The 13,049-nt window shown below is 35.5% G+C and overlaps 1 pseudogene; it reads left to right on the top strand.

Annotated features, from left to right (window-relative positions):
• The window catches only part of LOC139708703 (tensin-1-like), a 210,337-nt pseudogene that overhangs the window by 28,816 nt on the left and 168,472 nt on the right, over positions 1-13,049 (top strand).

Consider the following 13,049-nt stretch of genomic DNA (forward strand, 5'->3'; position numbering starts at 1 on the left):
AGAATGAGAAGCACACTATAGGGGAAAATGATGTCATCGTCTAGATAACAGACAGTGCCACACAGGTTGTAATTGTGAAAGGAAACTGGAAAAAATTGAAAGCTTTGTACCCCACGTTGGTACTACATGCATCATGCATACTCCTCTCCCACCATAATTTTTTTGCCTTTTTAAAAAAAATCTCACAACACTTCAATGGAAAGAGAAGCAGAAGACACAAGGGAGGCAAAACCAAATTCGCATACTTAGCAAACAGGCTTTGGCAGTATCCTTAGTATGAAAATGGAGCTCAAACGGTAAGTCTTTCCATTACCAAAGCGATATAAGCTACAGAACATCATGCTTCATTTTGGAGTGTCCCCGGGGCTTTTGTGCACTTTTTCTTCCCTATCAAAATCTCAAAGTGGGGTAATAGTAAACTTGTATGCTTCTCAATCAGTGTGAGCACAATCTGCTCGTAGATGTATTAAGATAAGCACATGAAATTGATACTATGAGAAGTATTCTGCAAAATATTTGCCCGGTGGTGGAAATAACCCCATCCCTATCAAGGCTTCGTGTGCGAAGCATTCAGCAAACGGATAATTACAATGTTTGCTGATGTGTTCACACAAACACACATGCACACATATGCAAGAGTTTTGTCAGTCTCGCATCCCTGCTCACACTCCAAGCTTTTCCGTCTTGCTTGACCCACCTCCCAAAACCAGGCTTCTGGGCCATGCAATCATGCTCAGGGCCTCAAGTGTAATCACACATATACTCCTTTTGGCATGCCAGAGTTTCTCCCTATAGCTCTGACTTGTCAAGCATCTGAAAAATAATTTTGACAAGGGTAGCACCTTTTTGTCTCCTGACTATAAAAATTGACCATGAATTACTGTATATGCCATATATTTAGCGAGTCTAAATTTTTGCGAATCGGGACTTCCCAACAATTTCACTAGTGGTTAAATTCACGATCATGGAGTAATGTACTGAATGGAGAAATGTATACGTGTATATATCAGAGTCATTATTTTCGCGGTCTTTAATTTTGCGAATAGCACCTGACTTGCTAAATTCACAAAAATAAAAACCTCGCGAAATATTTGGCGTATACAGTAGTCGGCACCTTCCATATGCAGCATTTGATATCTTATCCCATTCTTGCTGAGAAAAAGTAACTTAATACAGATATCGTACATAGCATGTGTGACTTCTTTAAGTACTGGCTCAAGAGAATACCATGTCCATAAGTAATCTATTGCTAGGAACCCTGTTTCATTAAACTTCTAATTGGTGATTATTATAGCAATCTAGTCTGAAATCTTTGATGTTTTTTTGAATGTGTTCTGATTTTGTCATACACAATATGAGATTATTTGAGTCTACCATAGCCTTGCAGGATAAGTATTATATTTTAGATAGTGGTGTTATAAAATAAGTGATAGGTTGCAATATAATCAATATCAAACACTGTGAGAATCTCATCGGCATTTGGCTGAATGAAGCCGTGACAATAATGTTGATACCCTGTGACTCATGGAAAAACATGCAAAAATATTTTAATGACTGGTATTAATTGTATATGGGCATGATATATCTCTGTCTTAATGATGGATCATTTGCCTTTCCAGGGTGGTGTAGGTTGAAAACTGCACCTACCTTTGATATATGACTCACACAGTATTGTGAGTCAGAATAAAAGAAGTTTGTGATCTTGTGGATGGGTCACAAAAATGACTGAATATTTTTTCTTTTCATCCCACAACGAGGATTTTCTTAATGACTATTCTTTAATATTACATTTAGGGGGTGGAATTATCAGTAAAATTGAAAACACTTAAGAATGGAAAGAAGATTGAAAATGTCAGTCCCAATTCTTTGAGTTTATATGAATGTTGAATAGGTTTCCAGGTGTATACTAATGGGTACTTTTCTGGTTTAGATACTGCTGTATATCCCTCATCCAAATTGGTAAATTCACTGAGCAAATGAAGGGTTTGTTTGCAAAAACCGATTAGTCCATTTTTGAAGATTTTGAAGTATGATCTCTGTCATAAATAACAAAATAATACCTTTTAAATTATATATTGGTCACTACATATAAAGGTATATTGTTTAAGTTATGGTCAAAAGAAGCAAAATTTTCTTATTATTCTCTTTATTTTTCTTGACCTTTAATCGCAAATATCTCCATTTGGCAAATATGGACTTATCGGTTTTTGCAAACAAACTCTTCAAATCACCATTTCTAACAACATTGAAACCCTCTATTCACTGCTAATACTATATACACTCTTTATTTAATGTGCTTTTGTTTCTCTCATTTTTTTCTTTTGTGAATTTCAACCTAAATTCATGAAATCAGCAACTGGCATACCCATTGTCTCCTGTAATACCAATGTACCATATTTTATCTTCAAAGTAGGAAATTCACTTACTTCTCTTTTGTTTCCCATTCCTTCCTTATTTTTCTCCATCACAAATAAAATCATTATTGCTTTGCATATCCTAATATCTAGATCTTCAGTGAAAGATATGAACTTGAAAAAGTATGTACTTTCTTTTCTTTTCTTTCTTTCTTTCTTTTTTTTTTTGGCTGAGTGTATGTTGACATCAATGAATGACCCTCCAGGAGATACTATGGAGGAATGCTGTGCACAGATCATACATACACGGTCATATCTGTACGCATGAGAAACCAGTATGCTGCCCTCTGAGTTTAAAGACAATACAGTGTTAGCATCAGTTAGTAGGGAGGATGACACTCTTATCACTAGGTTTGTGCTTGTATGGGGGGGGGGGGGGGTGTATAGTGTTGTTGGTTAGGAGTCTAAAATGATGTTTTGGCTGTGCTTATCTACCAGTCTTTGTATTGGACTTTGACTGTCATGTGCTAATACATTTATTGGGTAATATGTTGATGGTGTGTGTTCAAAGTCTCATAATTGTATTAATGATGTGAAATGTATTGGATAAGTATATTGACAACAACATGTGCTATGTGCATGGTCGTAGAATACCTGGACTTCAAACACTAGCAGCCTATGATATCTTTGAAACTGGAAATATTGGAAGTGTTCTTTTCTCTGTGTTTGTGTAATTAGGAACGTAAGTTATCATCTTTTAATATCTATGTCTTTATGACTTTTTTTGCATATTTTTGGTCTCTCAAGGTAATTTACTCATTACTGATATACTATGGATGTCCGATTGTGTCATTGTCGACCTGAGGCTTGAGTGGAATATCACAAGTGCGTGTCCTGTAACTGTATGCATTATGCATTAAGTCGTCCTGCGAAGTTGTACTTCAGCCTTTCTGTAAACTGTCTCTTACCACAAACACATGCTGAGCTAGTCTTTGTCAAGGCTCATATGGGCCTTACTTCCCAGTTGTGAACACAATTCAAAGAGCTAAGCAGCCGACATAATGTGTTTGAATCTGACATCTTTTTTGTTGTTGATGAAGCAATATTGTTAGATAGTTAAAGTTGGTAAAATGTTGTTTCAAATTCCATATTAGTGCCATTACATCATACAAAATGATTTGCTTGTGACAAAATTTAGATGTGAGTCATTTTTTGCTGCAAAAGTCTAGGTAGGCCTATACTTGAATATAGAGTTAAAATTCAAAGATGGGCTAATTTATTTACTTCAAAAACTAACCCTGGATGCAACTAGATCTGATGGACCAGCTTTACAAATAAAGATGACTAGAACTTGCTGAAGACCATGCATTCGCAAAACTTCGAATGGGGATAGTTATTTTTAGGATAGTTAATTTTGTGTATATGTTTCTAAGGGAATCATGTGTAGCAGTATTGTTAAGGGATAGCTATTAATCTATTTTGTCTAAACCCTGCTTTAAATACAGCATCTGTCTATCTCACTGAAACATTAATTTCTTAGTTCTAAACTTCAAGTACATGTTAAGTGTTTTCCACTATTTATACATTTTGGTCACTGCCAGATAATCACACAATCAGCCGGCGCTCTGAATACTGCATAAAACAGCCTCCACAAACTCCTCTGACCCACACATGGAAATACAACACAGACAATGCTCTAAAACTTTTGTGTTACCTTGTTCCCTGTTTTTAGTTTTACTAGAAGCTGTCAGACATAGTGTTATTTCCTATATTTAGACCGTCAGGAGGCATGGTTCACCCTGATACAATGAGGTTAGAGAAATAAACTGGTAGCTGTGCAGGAATTGTAAATATTCCTTGCCCCCAGTGAAACAAGCCATTCATTCCATTTCTTGCTGACCTAAATATAGCAGTGACTTGGTGGCTGGGGGAGAGAGCATGACCATGACTGACTCTTCACTCTGTTGTGCATGAAAAGTTGCACATACTTTGACTGGGTTCAGTTCTTTTTATTTGTCTCTGCTTGTCTCTATCCTTACCTCTCTTTCTCTCTGACAGCTTTCAGACTATGAGCAGAAGAACTTGTGTGTAAACATGTTTAGAAATACATTTTATACTAATCAACTCATATTAGTATGTCTGAAAGTAACTCAGAATCCCACTTGTCCCAAAATGATTCTCAAATTATATTCGGTCACTGGTTGTCAGGAGGAATGTTTTAATGTAGTTCTGTTGAAAGTACAGTTGAAAAGATCATGACAAGCTTGATATTGTATTCACTTCCACCATAAGATGTGCATTTATGCATGCATACTACTTGCATACAAGAGTATAGAGTTGCATGGTGATGGAGTTTAGGGTATAGGGGCTGTGTGGAATATCACCAGCAGTCTGGTGGTTGTCATGGTGAGTCATTGAAATGTATGACCACTAGTTTTCACTCTGTTTACAATACACCGTTTGGGAAATGTGATAACAGATAGGTTCTTTGTTAAACTCTTAAATGCTTCTTTGTTTTTGTTTCTCTGTTTCCATCTGTTTGTATGTCTGTCTGTCTGTGCTTCCCTCCATCTCTTTCTCTCATAGGAGTGGAAGTTTGTTTTGGTATGTGCAGCTGGCAGGCTGGCTACTGGAGTGTGCAAGCACTCTCTTATCCTGTAGGCCCAGTCCCTGCTGTATGACATGAAGACATGCATCATAACAATTGAGTTATGTTTCACAGTCAGACATATCATTACATCCAGGCCCAGCTCATGTTGCTTGTATTTGTTCCTAGTCTTATCTTCAGGCCAGCTCCGGGGATGGACACATTGATGTGATGGTATTTGAAATGCCATAGGCATGTAAATAGGAAAAAGAATCTGGTGAATACTGAAGGTATTCTTATTGTTGTTTAACTGGAAACATATCAGTATTTTTCTCCTAGAAAGTGTACGATGTAGTACATGAGGTGAGATTTATCTTGAGATGGTAGTCCTCTGTTTTCAGGGAATCAATTTTGTTGGTCTGTATTGGCCTTTTTATTTAGAAGGCAATCAGTAGCAAAGTCTTTTTCCGAAAATGTATTGAATCTAGTAGATTATGATTTCCATTTGTACGTAAACATCTTTGCGAAGAAGGGTGTGTATAAAGAGGTTGCTAAAATATGCTTTGTATTTGTATCTTTGTATAATTTGTGTCTGGATTTGTATAATTCTTGTGCTAAATGTTTTTTTCATTTTAGGATCCAGAGAGAAAGAGAGCCAAACGTCAAAAAAGAAAACAGCAAAAAGCCAAACAAGTAAAAGCGAAACGTCAAAAAGAGAGAGCAAGTTCAGAAAGAAAAAGGAGACCAAGGAATAACAGGAAACAATCCAATAAGTTACCGGTGTGGCCTTTAAATCCACTTTCATTGCTTGGAGGTTTGGTTTTCTGCTGTGTGTTTGTTTTGGGTTTTCTTTTGCCTGTAATCTGTTTTTCTGTTAACATGCAAAGATAATCTTTCTTATCAATCTTTTCTTCACTTTGTTATGACAATCAATGCACAAATGCTTATCACAATTCAGAATGCTTCAGAAGAAGACGCACATTATCTCTTTGCCTACAAGTAGGCTACACAATGGGGTCTTGTGTAAAGTCTATGTGGATGTCAGAATCTCAGAAGGAATACATTATGAATTAATCTGTTTCATCACAATTCTTTTTTTTTTAATCAGTTTTTCTTGTTTGGCAGTAATTTTGTTTGTATCATTTTGGTTTCTCATTTTTATTTTTCATTGTTTGAGTTTGCCCTTTGACATAGGGGTATTTGGATATTTGATCACATGCCCAGACCAAATCACATTTGTGTAGGTTTTCCCATTTTTGTTATTTTTCATCTTCTTATTTGCTTTTTCTTTGAGATGTACTTATGTTTTCCTTTGCTATTTTGATTCATTTCAACCATAATGAGAGATAGTCAAATGTCAAATTTATAAAACTTTTGGAAAAACATACACAGAAATAATTCATGAAAAATGTTGCTTCTGAAATTAAATCTTATCAAGATATTTATACATGTATTTGTATGAAATACATAATGATCCATGCCTCCTTACTGTTTTACGGAAGGTCTGGTTTATGAATTTTGAACACTTTCCTGGTTTCCATGATTTGGTAGTTGTTGTTTTTTTTTTTTGCATGTGTCTTACAAATGCACTGTCTGAAGTGTTTGTTTATTCTTAGTTATTTACTTTTGTAATAATTTGACATTAATAATGTCAGAAAACAAGCTTCACAATAGTTTGGTCCATTCAGCATAATATTTTTATCTCTTTTGGAATGCCCAGAAGTTAAAAGCCAAAAGAAACTGGCTGATGCAGAAGATAAGCCTGGAAGAGAGAAGCATATTTGAGGAAATGAAAATGCAGCTGCTGATGGGCAAATACTGTTGATGAGACAAACGTTAAGAAATACCTGACAGTTTGAATGTCTGCAGATTGTAGCATTTCTTGGCATCTTGATGTCCATGTCTTTGTCATGTGACCTTGATAACACTCAGATGATTTCATGTGGACATGCCGCTTCAGAAAGGATAACACTTCTCAATTTAAATCAGTCACATCACAATCTAATTCTGCTTTTCAATCACTCTCATGTTTCATCATTTATGCCTTAAAATTCTTTTGTTTTGGAGTAATTTAAAAGTTCCTGATAGATATAGCTCTGTTTAGATACTGCCTCATATTGTGAAATGAGGGAAGATCTTAAGATATTCAAATATCTTTGACTAACATTAGTTGTTTAATTTTGCTCACATTTTTGCCAGTCTGTTGCTCTGATTTCACTTATGTTATTCAGGAACATATTTGTCTCTGCTGTAAATATTATTGCAAAGTACACATAGGCCTACCAAAATGCCCCTACACATGTACACTATGTGTACATATGTACATGTGCACATCACCAACACGCTCACATACACAACTTCTTGAAGGGTAAACAACCCAACATGCATCTGTAGACTCAGTGAATCCAGCAGTAGCAGTGAATCTTGAGGAAATTTGTACTATCAGTTCAAAGTTATGAATTGTTGATATCTTAGTGCCACCGTTGCTAGAAAAGCAGGCTACTACAGTTTGTGATGTCATAGAAGTAGAAGATGTAACGAAAACATAAAGGAAATTCTATATATTTTCATTTTTCTAGCATAATGAAGGAGTATCAGACTTACCTCCTTCAGAAGGCATGAGGAATAATATTACATCTAGCATAAATATGTCAGTGATAAGTTTAAAGGAGGTTGTACTGTTCTTAAAAAAATGAAATTTTGTAGACTTCTCTTTACATCAATCCACTTCTGTGACATCACTCATTTTTCTAGCCTTCTTATCCATTGATGAGATGGCATGTGGTTTTAATCAATATATTAAATATGCATAGCTTCTGAACAGATTGTCCAATTTTCCTCCAATTTCACTGATGTATTCTCTGCATTAACAGAATCCACATACATGTTGGGATACTAAGTCTTGCTGTGTATTTTTCATCTTATATTTTTTTCTTCTTAATTTTTCTTCTTTATTTCATACTTTTTGTGTTATTTTCACATTACAGTATGGTTGAATCTGTGTTTTGCTGTAGTGATTAAATTCATGACATTTAGATTATTATTCTTTTTTATGTAGGAATCCCACAGGAAGAGAAATAATCAGCAAAAAGCAAAAGCAAGTGGTAAACGGAAAGCAAGTGCAACGAATGAAAGGAAATACCCAGACAATTTGCCGGTGGGGATTTCAGTGTTTTCTTTCAGTCTTGTTGAGATGTTGAGAGAGTTTTCTGCTTGGTTTGCCATTGTTTGCACATTTTATGCACCAAAGATTGATAACATGAGAACACAAGGCACTCAATGTGTTATGTATTTCTCAATTTATTTGTCTTATTTTACATTTATATTCTGGCTATGATTGCCGGGAGTTGCTGTCAACATATATGCAGAAAGCATCTAGTTTTCTTTTGGCAGAGTATTCATGTTTCATCTTAAAAGATGCCATACATCAATTTTACCAGTGTCATACAACACTGGCACAGCCCATGGTACAATGAACCTGCAAAGATAAATAGAGAAAATGTTTGTAGTGTCTGAAAGTAGACTAGCTCCTCACATACCATTTGTCTACATCGGGCTGGTAGAAGGAATAAACAAGGGGGAAGGGAAAAAACTGTGACTTCACAACTCCAAACTCATTACAAGGCAAGCAAGCATGTACTCAGACATGACCAGGGGAGCATCGGTCTGTAAATGTGAAGAATTAACTCCACGTTTGACATCCGTGCGCGGCTCAGCGCTCCCGTGATCATGTTGCAATTACACGCCTTGATGCGCCAGTAGGGCTGCGGATTGTCAAATGTTTGGTTGTGTAAACGTACTGGTAACCTTTCTTTTTGTGTGTTGTTGTTGATCCGCAAGACACAAAGCCCCACGGATGGAAGTATTATAGAGCATTCTTTTCACTGATGCGAGCCTGGAAAGTTTGTTTGTGAGTTTGGTGTGCAACGGTATTCTTTCTTTTGGTGAGTTTCAGTGTTTTTGACACTTTGTCCCAATCCTCTCTCATCCTTTTAACAGAGTGGCTGAATCTCTATCTCTGTTAGCTGTATATCTATTTCTTTCACTTTCAAAAGAATTTTATGACAGTTACTAGTTGTCATTATGGGTTTAGTATATATGGGCAGTCAGAAAAATACTGTATGCAACTTGATGATTGTATTGCCTGCATATTTGTCACTGCAGAATTCAAGTGGTACGAATGATGATGGACTTGTGTTGAGCAAATTCACAAATTTAGTGTCATTGTGGGTCAATTGTATGTTTAGTACAATGGAAGAAAGTATGTTTCAGGGCAATTTAAGGTTTAATCAGCTTTTTCAACTTTTTGTTGAACTGATCAAAGGAATATGATACAAATGCTAATCCCAAAGCAAACAGCAATCACATTTGTAAAGTTGAGTCAATCTCAAACCACAAGTTACCAAAGCAGAGCCTGTAGAGAATGAAAGCTAAGCTAAGGTTATCCATTTAAACAAATTTTCAGTGCATTGGGTGCTTGTATTGTGGTATCATAGAATTTTGCTCCACTCACTCATCTCACAAAACCAAGGATATACAGTATAAATTTTCTTATACGTAGCTTCTTTTGAGGGTTTCTCATGGGTATGTTCTTTGACAATTCTCTATCGTTAATATGGTTATGACCACCAGTGTCCTTCATGATTTTCTTTAAAAGAAATAACCTTTCAGAAAATCAGAAATGTGTTAAGAAGTTGGAGAAACTGCAAGGAATTGCAAATAGTGTTTTGATGTCATACTTTGCTGGTGGTGCTGTCAAATTAACTACTTCATTGCTGTGTAGAATATTATTCTCAACATGAGTGTGAGAAATTGGAGTAAAGCATAGATGACATTTATATTTTAGGGTCCTGTTTTTCATTACTTTAATTTCAGGGTTGTTATTTGTATAGTGAAGTCATGGTAAGTCAACTCATGCATGTTTCTGCATCATGAAATGCCAGTAATCTGGAGACTTTTTAAACATTTTTATTTCATTGCAAGTATGCACTTTGAGATTAAAGTCTGCACAAAAAGCATTTGATCTGTGCACTGTTCCAATGTCAATCTGAATTTGTTTGGATACACCCTCACCAGTTTGGGAACTCTGTTACAAGTACTCAGAGGTAGATACACAAATCTAAAATAGTTAACATAAATTTGACTTTCCACTTAGAAGGCAGCCAGCCAGAGCAGAGACTAACATTGACTTTCCAGACTCTATCCACACCCACCAAATACTAACAATCCTACCTAGAGTGGTCCCAGACACTTTGACTGCCTCAACTTACCTACCATCTCTTACCTGAATAAGACTGGAGACACTTGTGAGAATGTCTGCATCAGTTCAGTCTTTGATTAACCCCTCCAAGGACTAGATTGTCAAAATACTAATGATATTGTTTGCAAAGAGGTTGCCAGTGGTAATGACAGGGTTACATTCTGTATGGGAATGTTTGTTTCTTCACTCCAGAGAAATCAGTGCTGCTTGAGTGGTAACTATGCTTCCCTTTGTGAAGCTGGTATGACCAAGGAGGTACGAAATGCCTCCTTGGTATGACTGTTGAAGTACAAACTTTACAGCATCCTTTTCTGGTGGTTTTACCACCCAGGGTTCAATTAATAAAGAGTATGAAAGGGTCCAGCACCATTCCTCATCTTGAGCACATAACCACTGGAATTATAAAGAATTGACGCTCAGCAGAAATGGTGCATGTCGATCGTGTGTGCTAAAAAATGCAAGTCTTTTTTTCCAGTCTCATTCATTTTGAAAGTATAGCCAAGAGAAATGTATATCATGTGATGGCTTTACATCCATTGATTTAGAAATGTGCGTGTTGATTATTTTGTTGACACAATTCTTTAAAATGAGATACCATTATGAGATTTATAAGAGTCAGAGATACATTAGCATGTCATGGTTTGTCGAGATTTGATTTGATTTCTTTCAGTTCAATTTATACTGTGTGAAGTGGACAGATTTCAATTCATTGTTTCAATCACACTTGACTTGATCTTAGATGGTGGCTTGTGATACGAATTGTTTTTGTTTGATTTTTTTTCCCACTTGAAGTTGTCTGAGATCAACTGCTTCATTCTTTTTATTGTAACCCTATTTGTTTGTGTTTTTGTCAAGCAATTACATGTACTATTATTTTGTTGTGTAAATTTGAATTTAAGAGTGAAACATGAAAAAGAGGAAAAATCATTATTGTTCTTAATAATAAAAGTGTTTCAAGATTTAAGTCTCATTGTATATTTGGGCAGATGATGTTGACCATGTTCACTGATGGACAGCAATTGCAATTGTGCAAAACTTGACATTCCTTTGCAGTATCAGTGGATGAGATACAGAATCACATTTCACACAGTTTTCCTCCTCAACCTCTCTGTGATGTGAAAGTGAAGATGGATGATCCCAGTTGGATGTCAAAATGAGTTTTTGGATCTCTTAAAGGGAAACCTCATGTTCAAGTTATCTTAGATAAAAAGAATGGAATCAAACATGATAATGCAGATAAAATGAAAAGTATTGTTAAAATTGGACATAGTGAAAGAGAGAGTTGAATTCCACAGTTTTGCATTTTTTTTTTCAAATTCCTGAACAATAGCATTACTATTCATATAAGTAATATGAAATTATGAAGTCTTAGTTTCACAGATCTCCCATTTTTATACACACAAATCTTCAATAAATTTGTTTCACATGAATTCCATGCTGTATATGACATTGTCCTAGATTTGTAACAATTTAACAAAAATGACTTTGTTACATATTTTATGAATAATTGGCATAGAGACTTATCTTGCATTTGTGTGTGTGTGTGTGTAGTAACTAATGAGAGAGTAATAAAGCAATAGCATTATCACCTTGTTTAATTGTTTAATACCACAGTATTTCAAAAACATGATAAAGTGTAAAGTTTGTAATTTTCTTTAATAATATTTTTTTTTATGGGATGTTTACTGTTCAGTTTGTTTTAAGTTTTAATACTGATCTTACTAGATCACCTTGAATGAAGAGTACAATTTCCCTTTAAACAGAGAATTGAAGTTGTAATACAAGGGGCTCCATATTGGTTCTTATTTCCAGCTTTATGCAGGTAACTGTCCTACAACTGTATTAGCAAATGTATTCCTCTATATACAGAATGCTTTGGTAATGGATAATGCAAGAGTAGAAATGGTATTCAAATGGGGGATGGGGGTCAGGGAGGGTATTGTAAATGGTCTTGCTCTTAGCAATGTTGATGGTATGCTTTTCTTCTTTTTTGTATGTGTGCACAGACAGAGCAAAGTACAGACTTCATTTGTGATGGTACACAGCAGTTGAGAAAGTGCACGTTTTTGTTCATTGACTTAGACATATATCTTAAGGGGCTAGCCTCTTTGAATTCCATCCTATTATCTCATTGCATCACATTGTCACCTGGAATGGACCCCTTGCTGCTAAACGACCATCTCTTCAATAGAAGGGTCCATTCGAACAGGTCTTAGGCCTGGAGACAGAACCAACAGTGGACCTACAAAGAGTCCATAACAATTATGTGATACTCCTAATGGCCACTTACCATGTCTGCGCAAACATCAGACTTACCAAATTAGGGGGTGGGGGTACAAGTTATATTCAAATGCTGGTGATAGTCTCATTTCTCAGACTTATGTCATTCATAATACAATGTAATAATATTAATTTTTCCCTCACCCTTCCTCATCCACATCAAATGTGTTTTACATATATGGGTATGATGTTGTGTTTTAGGCCTATATACTTTACACATACATACATACATACATACATACATAGGCGTACATACATAATATCCATACACACATGCATATACATGTGTATGTACATGCGCATACAGGAAGAAAGTTGTGTAGTTTATCAATATCTTAAAATCTAGGCACTTAGCATGTCCTATAGAATTGAAGGTCATGTGATATCTCAAGCTATTATTCCGTCATTGTAATGAAAATAACTGATGTATCCTATACTTTCTAGCAGTTGTTAAAATGATCTTATGATTTTATATTGTGTGTTTTTTGTATAGTTCAATTGAAGAAATTGTGATTTTGGGACAGTGTTTGTGTTATGGTATTGATGATAGTGATAATGACAATAGTAA

Source organism: Diadema antillarum, unplaced genomic scaffold, assembly GCF_040938485.1.
Source record: "Diadema antillarum isolate AM-2024a unplaced genomic scaffold, OU_Dant_1.0 seq00001367_RagTag, whole genome shotgun sequence".
Classification (NCBI taxonomy): domain Eukaryota; kingdom Metazoa; phylum Echinodermata; class Echinoidea; order Diadematoida; family Diadematidae; genus Diadema; species Diadema antillarum.